General features: G+C 39.6%; 1 long non-coding RNA gene across 1 annotated transcript in view; it reads left to right on the forward strand.

The window, feature by feature from the left end:
* The window catches only part of LOC135093184 (uncharacterized), a 129608-nt gene that overhangs the window by 37017 nt on the left and 80091 nt on the right, over positions 1 to 12500 (forward strand). The window contains exon 2 of the long non-coding RNA XR_010263254.1: positions 10747 to 10964. This is a non-coding gene — a long non-coding RNA (uncharacterized LOC135093184). The remainder of the gene's footprint in view (positions 1 to 10746; positions 10965 to 12500) is intronic.

The following is a 12500-nucleotide window of genomic DNA, read 5'->3' on the forward strand; positions in this document are numbered from 1 at the left end:
TATCTCCAAGACGGTCAGTAATACGAGTAGGGTGTTGCACTAGTTGCTCTAGGCCGTGGAGAATAGCATAATTAAAGGCTAGTTCACCAAACTGGTTAGTGAAACGAGAGGAAAGTCAAAGCTGGTGATGACCATTGAAGTCTCGAAGAATGGAGATCTCCGCAAAAGGGAAGAGTGTCAGAATGTGCTACATTGAAGTCTCCAATAATGGAGATATCCGAGAATGGGAAGAATGAAAATGTGCTCCGCTTTGGAAGTTAAATAGTCAAAGAACTTTTCATAATTAAAGGAGTTAGGTGAGAGGTATATAACACATAAAAAAAATAGTTTGAGCTGTACTCTACAGTCGAAGCCAGATCGCAGAAAATTCGGAAGATTCAAGAGCGTGGGCACGAGAGCAAATTAAGTCGTTGCGCACTTAGTCGCAACATCCAACTTTGAACTGAAAATGAGGATAGAGAAAGGAGGAAGAAAGAGAGAAGGGGCTGCTGTCAGTTGCTTCATACACCTGCATTTCAGTGAAGAAAAATTTTTAATTAATTAATTAATTTATTTATTATTTTTTTTTTTATGTAAGAGGGCCACTGGCCAAGGGCAACAAAAAAAAAAAGAAGTTCACTTAATAATGTAGTTTAGTAAATGAGAGGTGGTATTCCACATATTTAAAGTTAGATCTGAGGTCTCGAATGTTGCCGAAGCTAATGAACAAAAGTTGAGGAGGATATCAAAACACTTAGGGTCGATATCAGAAGAGAAGCTCGACCAAGGAACATGTGTGGTCCCCTCCCCTAAGCTGATGTAGGAGTCGCTATAGAGCTTTGAATCTTGAGTAAATGGTGTGTGTATTTTAGGGGCACATACAGTTGTATAAAGGAAGAGAGTCTTTAGAAAGCAGGCTGACTGCCCCCTTTTGTTTTGAGATACAAAGGGAAACGTTCATTGAGGTCACAGTTGGGTCAATGGAAAGTTTACAGCACTCCTTAATCCAGTACGAATCCAGTCCAGTGCTTGAGCCTTCAGTGGGAGTAATAATCCTTTCGACAGGTGTCTACTGCCTCATCCTGTGTGTGTGTGTGTGTGTGTGTGTGTGTGTGTGTGTGTGTGTGTGTGTGTGTGTGTGTATGTGTATGTGTGTGTGTGTGTATCTGTGTGTGTGTCTGTGCGAGCGTGTGTGCTTGTATGTTTCATGCATATTTGTAATTTGCATTATAAAATAGCCTTAAAATGACTGAAACTTGTTGCAAAATAGAGAAAAAAGTATTGCTGTTCCGTTCAGTTACTAACATGTTTTTCCTGCGTGTCTTCAGAACCAAAAAATAAAAATAAAAAATCCACCGTTTTCTTCCAACATCTTCAAATGGCAATGAATCTCGATGTATGTTTATGAGCGTAACCAGTGAAGCACTTCTCTGGAGTCAGCGGACTGATCGACTGATCAAGCAACTAGAGTCGCGAAATAATTCAAGTGAGTGAGGATATGGAGTGACCAGTTGTGAACACTACTTACTGACTTAAATTTTCTATGCACTCACGCTACTACATACAGTCGTGCAACTAAAATCGCCTCGTTTGAACAGACCTTTAATGCATGTGTAAAGTACTATAATTCAGAGATAAAGCATATTATTTATAGTTCACTCCTACGAATCATTGTACCATTACTGGAATTTGTTATGTGTTGGTTAAATAATGATCAAGACAACTTAGAAGTTGTATTCGTGATCTTCATTACGTGAACGTATAGCATAAGCATAGCATAAAGCCATAAACATATATTGTTAACATCAAACTATGAAATTTAGTTTTTGTGAAAAGATGAAAAATGCGGTCTGGATCTGTGCGTATCAGCTCCAGAACTCCCCGGTGCCAAGCATAGCAGCCTTTTTCAGCAAACTTTGTCAATATTTAATATGGCACGATTTTTTTTTTTTTTTTATATTGGAGGAACATAGGCCAAGGACAACAAAAATCTAATAAAGAAAAAAAAAAAGCCCACTGAGATCCCGGTCTTTGAATAGAGTTCGAAGTGGTAGTCAAAAATTGAAGGATAAGTGTCTTGAAACCTCCATCTTGAAGGAGTTCAAGTCATGGGAAGGTGGAAATAGAGAAGCAGGCAGGGAGTTCCAGAATTTACCAGAGAAAGGGATAAATTATTAAGAATACTGGTTGAATCTTGTATTAGAAAGGTGGACTGAATACGGGTGAGAGAAAGAAGAGTCTTGTGCACCGAAGCCGCAGGAGGAGGGGAGGCATGCAGTTAGCAAGATCAGAAGAGCAGTTAGCATGAAAATAGCGGTAGATAGCAAGAGATGTAACATTGCGACGATGAGAAAGAGGCTGAAGACAATCAGTTAAAGGAGAGGAGTTGATGAGACGAAACGCTTTTGATTCCACCCTATCTAAAAGAGCGGTATGAGTGGAATCCCCCCAAACATGTGAAGCATACTCCATATATGGACAGATAAGGCACTTCTACAGAGTTATCAGCCGAAAAGGGGGGTGGCGGTGCGAAAAACTGGCGGAGACGTCTCAGAACGCCTAATTTCATAAAAGCTGTTTTTTAACTAGAGAGATGTGAAGTTTCTAGTTTAGATTATAAGAAAAAGGACAGACCGAGGATGTTCAGTGTAGAAGCGCGGGACAGTTGGGTGTCATTGAAGAAGAGGGGATAGTTGTCTGGAAGGTTGTGTCAAGTTGACAGATGAAGGAATTGAGTTTTTGAGGCATTGAACAATACCAAGTTTGCTCTGCACGAATCAAAAATTTTAAAGAGATCAGAAGTTAGGCGTTCTGTGGCTGCCTTCCGTAAACTGTTTTCTTCCTGAAGGGTTGGACGTCTATAAAAAGACGTAGAAAAATGCAGGGTGGTATCTTCAGCGTGGGAGTGGATAGGACAAAAAGTTTGTTTTAGAAGATTATTGATGAATAACAGGAAGAGTGGGTGACAGGAGAGAACCCAAAGGAACACCACTGTTAATAAATTTAGAATAACAGTGGCCTTCTACCACAACAGCAATAGAACGGTCAGAAAGGAAACTTGAGATGAAGTTACAGAGAGAAGGATAGAAACCGTAGGAGAGTAGTTTGGAAATCAAAGCCTTCTGCCAGACTCTATCATAAGCTTTTAATATGTCTAAGGCAACAGCAAAAGTTTCGCAAAAATCTCTAAAAGAGGATGACCAAGACTCCGTAAGGAAAGCTAGAAGATCACCAGTAGAGCGGCCTTGACCGAACCCATACTGGCGATCAGATAGAATATTGTGAAGTGATAGATATTTAGGAATCTTTCCGTTGAAGGTAGATTAAAAAAACGTTAGATAGGCAGGAAATTAAAGCAACGGGACGGTAGTTTGAGGAATTAGAATGGTCACCCTTCTTAGGAACAGGCTGAGTTGTAGCAAGCTTCCAGCAAGAAGGAAAGGTAGATGTTGGCAGACAGAGTTGAAAAAGTTTGACTATGCAAGGTGCAAGCACGAAGGAACAGTTTCGGAAAACAATAGGAGGGGCCCCATTGGGTGTATAAGCCTTCTGAGGGTTTAGGCCAGCGAAGGCATTGAAAACATCATTGCGAGGAATTTTAATAGGTAGTATGAAGTAGTCAGAGGGTAGAGGAGTGGGAGGAACAATCCCTGAATCGTCCAAGGTAGAGTTTTAGGAAAGGTTTGAGCGAAGAGTTCAGCTTTAGAGATAGATGTGATAGCAGTGGTGCCATCTGGTTGAAATAAAGGAGGGAAAGAAGAAGCAAAGTTATTGGAGATGTTTTTGGCTAGATGCTAGAAGTCACGAGGGGAGTTAGATCTTGAAAGTTTTTTGACACTTTCTATTAATGAAGGAGTTTTTGTCTAGTTGGAGAATAGACTTGGCATGGTTCCGCACAGAAATATAAAGTGCATGAGATAAAATGCAAAAGATTCCGGTGGTGATGTGCTGCGGCTAAATATATATCGGACGCAAGAAAGAAGAGAATAAAAACCGTAGTATAGAAAAAAAAATGTTGCACCTGTTATGTTAGCTACTCGTTGATCTGCCCGAAATATGTGGTTTAGTTTGGTCTGTTAAGTCTGTCGTATAGAAGATAGCAATCTGGTGAAACCGCTTTTATTTCCTTTAATATCTTGACTGGTGACAATTGAGAGGAATTAAACAGATGCACACATATTCAACGATAAGTGTAAACCTGACAAATATTTATCCTTTGACGTACACGGCCAACATTACATAACAGGATATGGTCAATATAACAAGCCACAGAGCAACATTTGTATTAGCGTATTACAAAGCCTGGTAATTACCTTTAGTGAGTGATGATAATACGTATATGATACTGGTATGAAAACTCACTCGTGTATGAGTATTCTGCATAGTCCGCGAAAGTTCATCATGACTAAACGTTCTGGTGTAATGTAGTATCAAAGCCTTTAACTCATATAATTCTACTCTCTCTCTCTCTCTCTCTCTCTCTCTCTCTCTCTCTCTCTCTCTCTCTCTCTCTGTGTCCACTTACAAGTCCGTTCCTCTCACCAAGTCTCACACACACCACGTCAATGACAAGGTGGGGTTCGGCACCAAATATGATGGTGTAGCGGAGCCTGCCCGCGGCCCACAGCTGTCCACTTGTCCCATTACAAATAACCCCTCACCACACTTAAGAATCTTTCACAAAGTATTATCGCCTCGTCTCTCACTAGCCTCGCTCTTCCTCCTTTTTTTTATAGTACATTTTTTTCTGACACTACGCTGCCTAATTAAGTAGGCTATAACTGGGATGTTATATTTCTTCAAGGCTGTACTACTGTTGTTGTTGTTGTTGTTGTTGTTGTTGTTGTTGTTGTTGTTGTTGTTGTATTTGTTGTCGTTGTTGTTGTTGTTGTTGTTGTTGTTGTTGTTGTTGTTGTTGTTGTTGTTGTTATTGTTGTTGATGTTGATGATGGTGCTGGAGTTGTTGTTGTTCCTGCTGCTACTTCTGCTGTTGTTGTGGTTATCTGACTAGCAAACTGAGCAACACCTAGGAAATTCTAGTATAAAAAGAAACAACCGCTAATTGCCAGTCATTTCATGTGTCATATATATATATATATATATATATATATATATATATATATATATATATATATATATATATATATATATATATATATATATATATATATATATATATATATATATATATATATATATATAATTTTTTTTTATAGGTTGATGGTTTATTCATAAAGCTGTACAACAGGGAAGTTCTTTATGTAAAAAGAAAAAAAAAAGAAAATTATGAAATTAACTATTGATAGATTTTGAAAAAAAAGAAGTTAAGTAGCCAAATAGTTATGGATTTTTTTTTTTTTTTTGCACATTTATGTTTCACCATTAAATTATTACTATAATTCTAAACCCATTGTAGAGTTTTGCTAGAGTTACAATTCAGAGATTGATCGATGTTAAGTAAAAAAAAAAGCGTAAATCACTAATGTGCTGGTTTCTGTGCCTTTCTCGTGCTGCTGCTGCTGATCTTAGTGCTGCTTTTATGACGCAAGACCGTGATTCTTCATTAGGTCGGACTGATACTTTAAATGTGAAAAGTGATAAAATATATAACAATGTACATAAAAATACATAGATGAAAAAATGGGATACATGCAGATCTGAAAAGTGAATGGTGAAAAAACTAATGCCAAGATAAGAAATTCAAAACAGCAGATCGATCTGACGAATGGCTGCGCAGTGTTATTTTTTACTAGTAATGACACAACAGCTGTCTCTCCTCCTCCTCCTCATCCTCCTCCTCCTCCTTCTCCTCCTCCTCCTCCTCCGCCTCTTCCTTCTCCTCCTCTTACCACCAAGACCATAATCGTATCTCTTTCCTCCACTGCTTCTTTCCCCATTTGAGGCGCATCTCCTTGGAGCGGAGAGAGGAACAGCATGCTATTACCTCCTTCCATCCAATAGAATGGCTTCTCGTCGAGTCTTCCAAGGTAGAATATTAATGGTGGAAAGAGCCGATTACAAAAAAGGACAGGGATAAACAAAGGAATCATGTAAGGCTTGACTTGACTAAACACCTCTCCCGTCCTGCCACCGACAACGCCACCTTCGTCACCTGCCACTCCTCTTCCATTGTTCTCTTGTTCCGCCACCTCTGACAGTTTCTCCGTTTCCCAATCCGTGTGGCTTTCTTCTCACCTTCCATCCTCTTGCCTGTCTTGAGGGTTCCGCCTTGTTTTGTAACCGACGATGGTACCACTCCGACTTAGAGGCTCTCTTAGCGCCCTCAGCCCTCACACACAGGCTTTTGTTGTGTGTGTTAGGTCTCTCTTCTCGTTCTTTTATATTTTTTTTTCTTTTTATAATGGCTGTACTCTTACTCTGTGACTTTTTGTCTATTTTTCTTTAATTTCCGGTTGCTCTTTCCGCTTTTCTTTCGTCTTTCTTTGCATCTTTCTCGCTTTTTATATTCATTTTTTTTTCATTAATTATCTTCCTATTTTCTTCCATTCCTAAGTCCCATTGTATTTTTCTGTCTTTTTTTTTGTTTGTCAAGATGATCTGCTTTACTTGTCCGCATATTTAATTCTCCTTTTTTACGAAATGGTGTGCAAACAGAAAGGACGTTGAGAAAAGTAAGGATAAGTAACAAAATGAATGGTAGCAAGTGAGAGAGAGAGACAGAGAGAGAGAGAGAGAGAGAGAGAGAGAGAGAGAGAGAGAGAGAGAGAGAGAGAGAGATCTTTAAATTTTTATTATTTTATTGTATTAACATTATAATCTTTATGTTAAGCATGTATAGTGTTATTCCTGTTAAAAATACTAACATAGGCTTTTTAAATAATTCCACACTCAACGTGGAATTTTAAGCCTTTCTGTAAATATTTGTTTAAAAAAAAAAAAAAAAAAAAAGAGAGAGAGAGAGAGAGAGAGAGAGAGAGAGAGAGAGAGAGAGAGAGAGAGAGAGAGAGAGAGAGAGAGAGAGAGAGAGAGAATGTACGAGTACGTGTTTAAAAAGACATGAGTAACATAGTGGTTGACGAGTGTGATGAAGGAAAAAGGAAAATAATGGAAGAAGTGGATGTGGAGGGTGAGCGAGGGAAAGATAGAGATAGGAGAGATAGAGAACTGGAATTGTCGATCACATCAACATGGTGATTGCATTTTGATATAATTTGCATTGATTAGCCTGATGGTGGGGTGGCAAGCGCTCACGGGCACAACGCAATACAGTGCAAGCTATGCGTGTGATAAATACCAGCTCCCTTGGTGTGAGCTTCATATTCCCAACTGAAAGATTAAGCCGCTGCGTCTTTGAATTGAGGGGAGTGTAAGTACTGGTGGTGATAGTGGTGGATAATTTAAGATCTTAGGCCCGGTTCACACTAGTCCACTTCTACGGATTCCGTCTCCGTTCATAGTCCGTACTGAACGGAGGAGTTGGCCACCATCTCCGTATCTACGTTTGTCAACATGGCCGCGCGGAGGAGAGACGTCCTCGACAAGGAATTCGTATATCACCTTACTGCTCGAAGCTGACGAAGAGAGGCCAGTGATGTGGAGAAGAGTGTCATTTATTGCACAGTAAAGAAGTATAAGTAACTACACGCTAGGGAATCCTACAAGGCACGATGGGAGGGCAGTAGTGTCTGCTGTATCAATGCACGGTGTGGTGGAGAGGGAGGCTATATTAGTATTTTCCGGTTGTCTGGTTATCAATTATTAATACACTGTCATTACCATAGCTGCTGAGTGAGGATTGTTGAGTTTCTGTAGTTTGTTGGGCTGAAACCTGTCCAGTCCATCTTTGTGCTTGTGTTCATATTATTTGCGGTGTTGCCACACCTAACGCTGGGACCGCAGTCACTCTTCTTTTCCACCAAGTGTAAAAATGTTTAATTTACTATATAGCATTATTACATTACAAAGACGTAATTCAATAACGTTTTTTTTTCATGTACTTGAATATCATACCTAGGACATTCAAAATATCAGTACGTGCAATACTGCCCATCTCTCCGTATAAATTTAACTTGGTTCATCTCTTCCGCTCGACTGCGTCCGTTCAAGCGTAGGCAGAAACAGAGCCAAGTTCCTACTACAGTCGCTCAAACGGAAACGGTGGTGACGTCAATGTTGGACAGTGTACGGAAACGGAATCCGTAAAAACGGATTAGTGTAAACCGGGCCTTAGTATACTAAACGAAATCACTACCGGTGTACTTTTGGCTTTTGGCAGTACTGACGGTGTTTATTGTATATTATTTTCTTTATTATTGCTCTGTTTCTCGATATTATTATTATTATTATTATTATTATTATTATTATTATTATTATTATTATTATTATTATTATTATTATGTTATTTTTTTATTTTATTTATTTTATTACTACTACTTTTTTTTTATGTAGGAGGGACACCGGCCAAGGGCATAAAAAAAAAAAAATCCCACTGAGATGCCGGTCGCCGAATAGGGTCCGAAGCGGTAGTAAAAAATAAAAGATAAGTATCTTGAAATCTCCCTCTTGAAGGAGTTCAAGTCAAAGGGAGGTGGACATACAGAAGCAGGCAGGGAGTTCCAGAGCTCACCAGAGAAAGAGGTGAATGACTGAGGATACCGGTTAACTTTTGCATTAGAGAGGTGGACAGAACAGGGGTGAGAGAAAAAAGAAAGTCTTGTGCAGCGAGGCCGCGGGAGGAGGGGAGGCATGCAGTTAGCAAAATCAGAAGACCAATTAGCATAAAAATAGCGATAGAAGATAGTAAGATATGCAACATTGCGGTGATGAAAAAGAGGCTGAAGACAGTCAGTTAGAGCAGAGGAGTTGATGAGACGAAAAGCTTTTGATTCCACCCTGTCTAAAAGAGCGGTATGAGTAGAACCCCCCAGATATGTCCGTCCATTCATGGACGGATAAGGCCCCTGTACAGAGTTAGCAGCTATAGAGGTGAGGAAAACTGGTGGAGACGTCTCAGAACGTCTAACTTCATAGAAGTTATTTTAGCTGGAGATGAGATGTGAAGTTTCCAGTTTAGATTATAAGAAAAGGACTGACCGAGTATGTTCAATGTAGAAGAAGGGGACAGTTCAGTGTCACTGAATAAAAGGGGATAGTTGTCGGGGATTGAGTTGATAGATAGAGGAATTGAGTTTTTGAGGCATTGACAATAATAAGTTTGCTCTGCCCCAATTAGAAATTTTAGGGAGGTCAGAAGTCAGGCGTTCTGTGGCTTCCCTGCGTGAACTTTTCACTTCCTGAAGGATTGGACGTCCAGGAAAAGACGGGAAAGTGCAGGGTGGTATCATCAGCGCAGGTGTGGATAGGGCAAGAAATTTGGTTTGGAAGATCATTGATTAATAATAGGAAGACAGTGCGTGGCAGTACAGAACCATAAGGAAAACCACTGTCAATAGATTTAGGAGAAGAACAGTGACCATCTACCACAATAGCAATAGAGCGGTCAGAAAGAAAACTTGAGATGAAGTTGCAGAGCGAAGGATAGAAGCCGTAGGAGGGTAGCATGAAAATCACAGCTTTGTGCCAGACTCTATCAAAAGCTTTTGATATGTCTATGGCAACAGCAAAAGTTTCATCAAAATCTCTAAAAAGAGGATGACAAAGACTCAGTAAGGAAAGCCAGAAGATCACCAGTAGAGCGGCCTTGACGGAACCCATACTGGTGATCAGATTGAATGTTATGAATTGATAGATGTTTAAGAATCTCCCTGCTGAGGATAGATTCAAAAACTTTAGATAGGCAGGAAATTAAAGCAATAGGACGGTAGTTTGAGGGATTAGAACGGTCACAATTTTAGGAACAGGCTGAATGTAGTCAAACTGTTACTACTACTACTACTACTACTACTACTACTACTGATGCTGTTGCTGCTGCTTCTGCTGCTGCTGCTGTAATAGTAGTAGTGCAATACATCGAAATGATAATAGAAAATGTTACTTATTTATTTATTTTATTTATTTATCCATTAATTGATCTAATTGCTTATTAGATTGATTTATTTATTTTTACTGATGTATTTTTTTTAATTTTATAGAAGGTAAATAAAAAGGAGGAAGAAGAGAAAAACAAGATAAACTTTCTAATCATGAGTCTCCTTTTCATGAGGAGAAAATGTTATGAAGTTCCTTTTGTTTTATTATCGATCAAAGGCTTTTTCATTAAAATCCATCATGTCCTCCCCGGTCATGCTGCTCCCGTGTGCAGGGTGGGTGGACGGTCTGACAGGTAATCATCATGATTTAATTACTGCCTCATTGTCCTGGTTCAAAGGGCCTTCCTGTGGCCTCATTGCCTCGGCCAGCGCCGGGCTCACCCAGAGCCTCGCCGCCAGCTATTGATTGCAAAGTCCGGGCAGCCTTGTGGGTAATCACGGGGGAGTTTTGTATAGTATAATTACCCATTTTGTGATTATGTGTGCTGGTTTTATATATATATATATATATATATATATATATATATATATATATATATATATATATATATATATATATATATATATATATATATATATATATATATATATATATATATATATATATATATATATATATATATATATATATATATATATATATATATATATATATATATATATATATATTCTTTTCTTGTAACTTTCGTTCTCCTCTTGCTGTCTTTTTTCTTTTTCACTTAATCGTTGTCCTTTAATCATTATGCCTAATGTGTGTGTGCGTGTGTGTGTGTGTGTGCAGCATCATAGCTAACCATGGGTGCTTGGTGTTCTGCAGGTGCCACAGGGGCAGCGCGGGACCTGCTGCGCTCAGTGGACGTACCGCACTATTCATTCGCGGGTGGAAAGGCAACACTCAGCTGCTCATACGATCTGAGCGCCACCCGCCTCTACTCTCTCAAGTGGTACCATAACGGAACTGAGTTTTACCGTTACGTGCCCACGGAGCGCGAGCAACCTATCAACATCCAGCCGTCGCACAAGTTTACGGTTAACGTGAGTATTCCTCAGTTTCTTCCTTCAATTATAAGTCCAACATTTTTTTTTCTTTTTTCTATGGTTGTTTCTCTTAGAATAAGATAACACTTGCTACTTAAGAATTCGTCCAGGAGCGGTAGAGTGAAAGATTGGAGTGTTGCATCATAAGCTGTTGGAATCGTTTTGGTGCCATGTAGATACAAACGTGTTTTCCTCCAATCTCCCTTTTTATTTTTACCTATGAGCAAAAGAGAGAGAGAGAGAGAGAGAGAGAGAGAGAGAGAGAGAGAGAGAGAGAGAGAGAGAGAGAGAGAGAGAGAGAGAGAGAGAGAGAAGACGGAGAGACAAGTGTGGTTTATGAGGCGGGGAAATCACCTGTGGGGAACAGGAAGGTAATTGAGGTTGACGTTGCAATTGTCTTCACTCCCAATTAGATTTTCGATACGAAAATGGAGTCTCTCTCTCTCTCTCTCTCTCTCTCTCTCTCTCTCTCTCTCTCTCTCTCTCTCTCTCTCTCTCTCTCTCTCTCTCTCTCTCTCTCTCTCGCCACTGCCTGTAGTCAACTTCCCTTCCTTCCCTTTCCCTCTCTTTCCCTTCCTACATTATATTTCCATCTTTCCTCCCTCTCTCCCTGCTCTCACAATTTACCAACGTTTCCACATCACACTCACTCACTCACTGTCTTCCAAAAACCATCATTCCATCTAGCTACTGACATGTCGCATCCCCTACGATCCGGTGTTACCACCAGCTGTCCAGTATATTTAACGTCTTATTTTTTTTTCTTTCTTTTTGTTAACCTAATTTTCATCTTCTCACTTCCATATCCGCTTATACGTTGTCTGCTGATGATTACAGTCTGATGATTACATTCTGAAAGCCTTTGCTTCTTAATCTAAACTTTAGTTCCAACTCACCAAGGAACGATCATCCTTGGTAAAGTATGAAGCAATGAATCATCTACAGTAGTCACATTTCTCAGAGAAAATTGGGATTATCTCTTAGGCCACAAAGATAACCTGTACTCAAGAAATTTATATTTCGCGACTGGGGATGAACGCATGTTCATCCCCAGTTTGGTTCGTCTACGATCTCTCAAGCCAGAGAAGCGACTCTTTGCCTATTTGGCGGAACTGTGTTTGTTTAGTGGACAGAAAGTGTAGGCGAACGACGGGCGTTTTAATGACGTTGACGAAAAAAAATAAAAAATCAAGTAAATAACGTCAAAGAAATTAGCTTCATAGCACCATTACAGATTCACAGAAAAGGTAATGAGTTAACCCTCATCATTTTTTTTTTTTTCATTTAAGGAAGAATAATTTGTTTATACAAACCAATACGTTTCACGTCTGTTAATACGGCAGTAACAGATTCGCTGTGCTGGAAAGCCTGCAACCACCCCTTGCAAGGGAGTTACTTGAAGGTCCCCCTGCAGATGTAGTTCCCTCTGGCTGAGGATGGCCAGCCCGTACACATCGCTATCCCCGCAGCACAAATGGGTGTGTAACAGCAGTTAGAACGCGTCCCAGGAGTATCTGTCTGTTTACGAGGTGA

This window comes from Scylla paramamosain, chromosome 3 (assembly GCF_035594125.1).
Source record: "Scylla paramamosain isolate STU-SP2022 chromosome 3, ASM3559412v1, whole genome shotgun sequence".
NCBI classification, from domain to species: domain Eukaryota; kingdom Metazoa; phylum Arthropoda; class Malacostraca; order Decapoda; family Portunidae; genus Scylla; species Scylla paramamosain.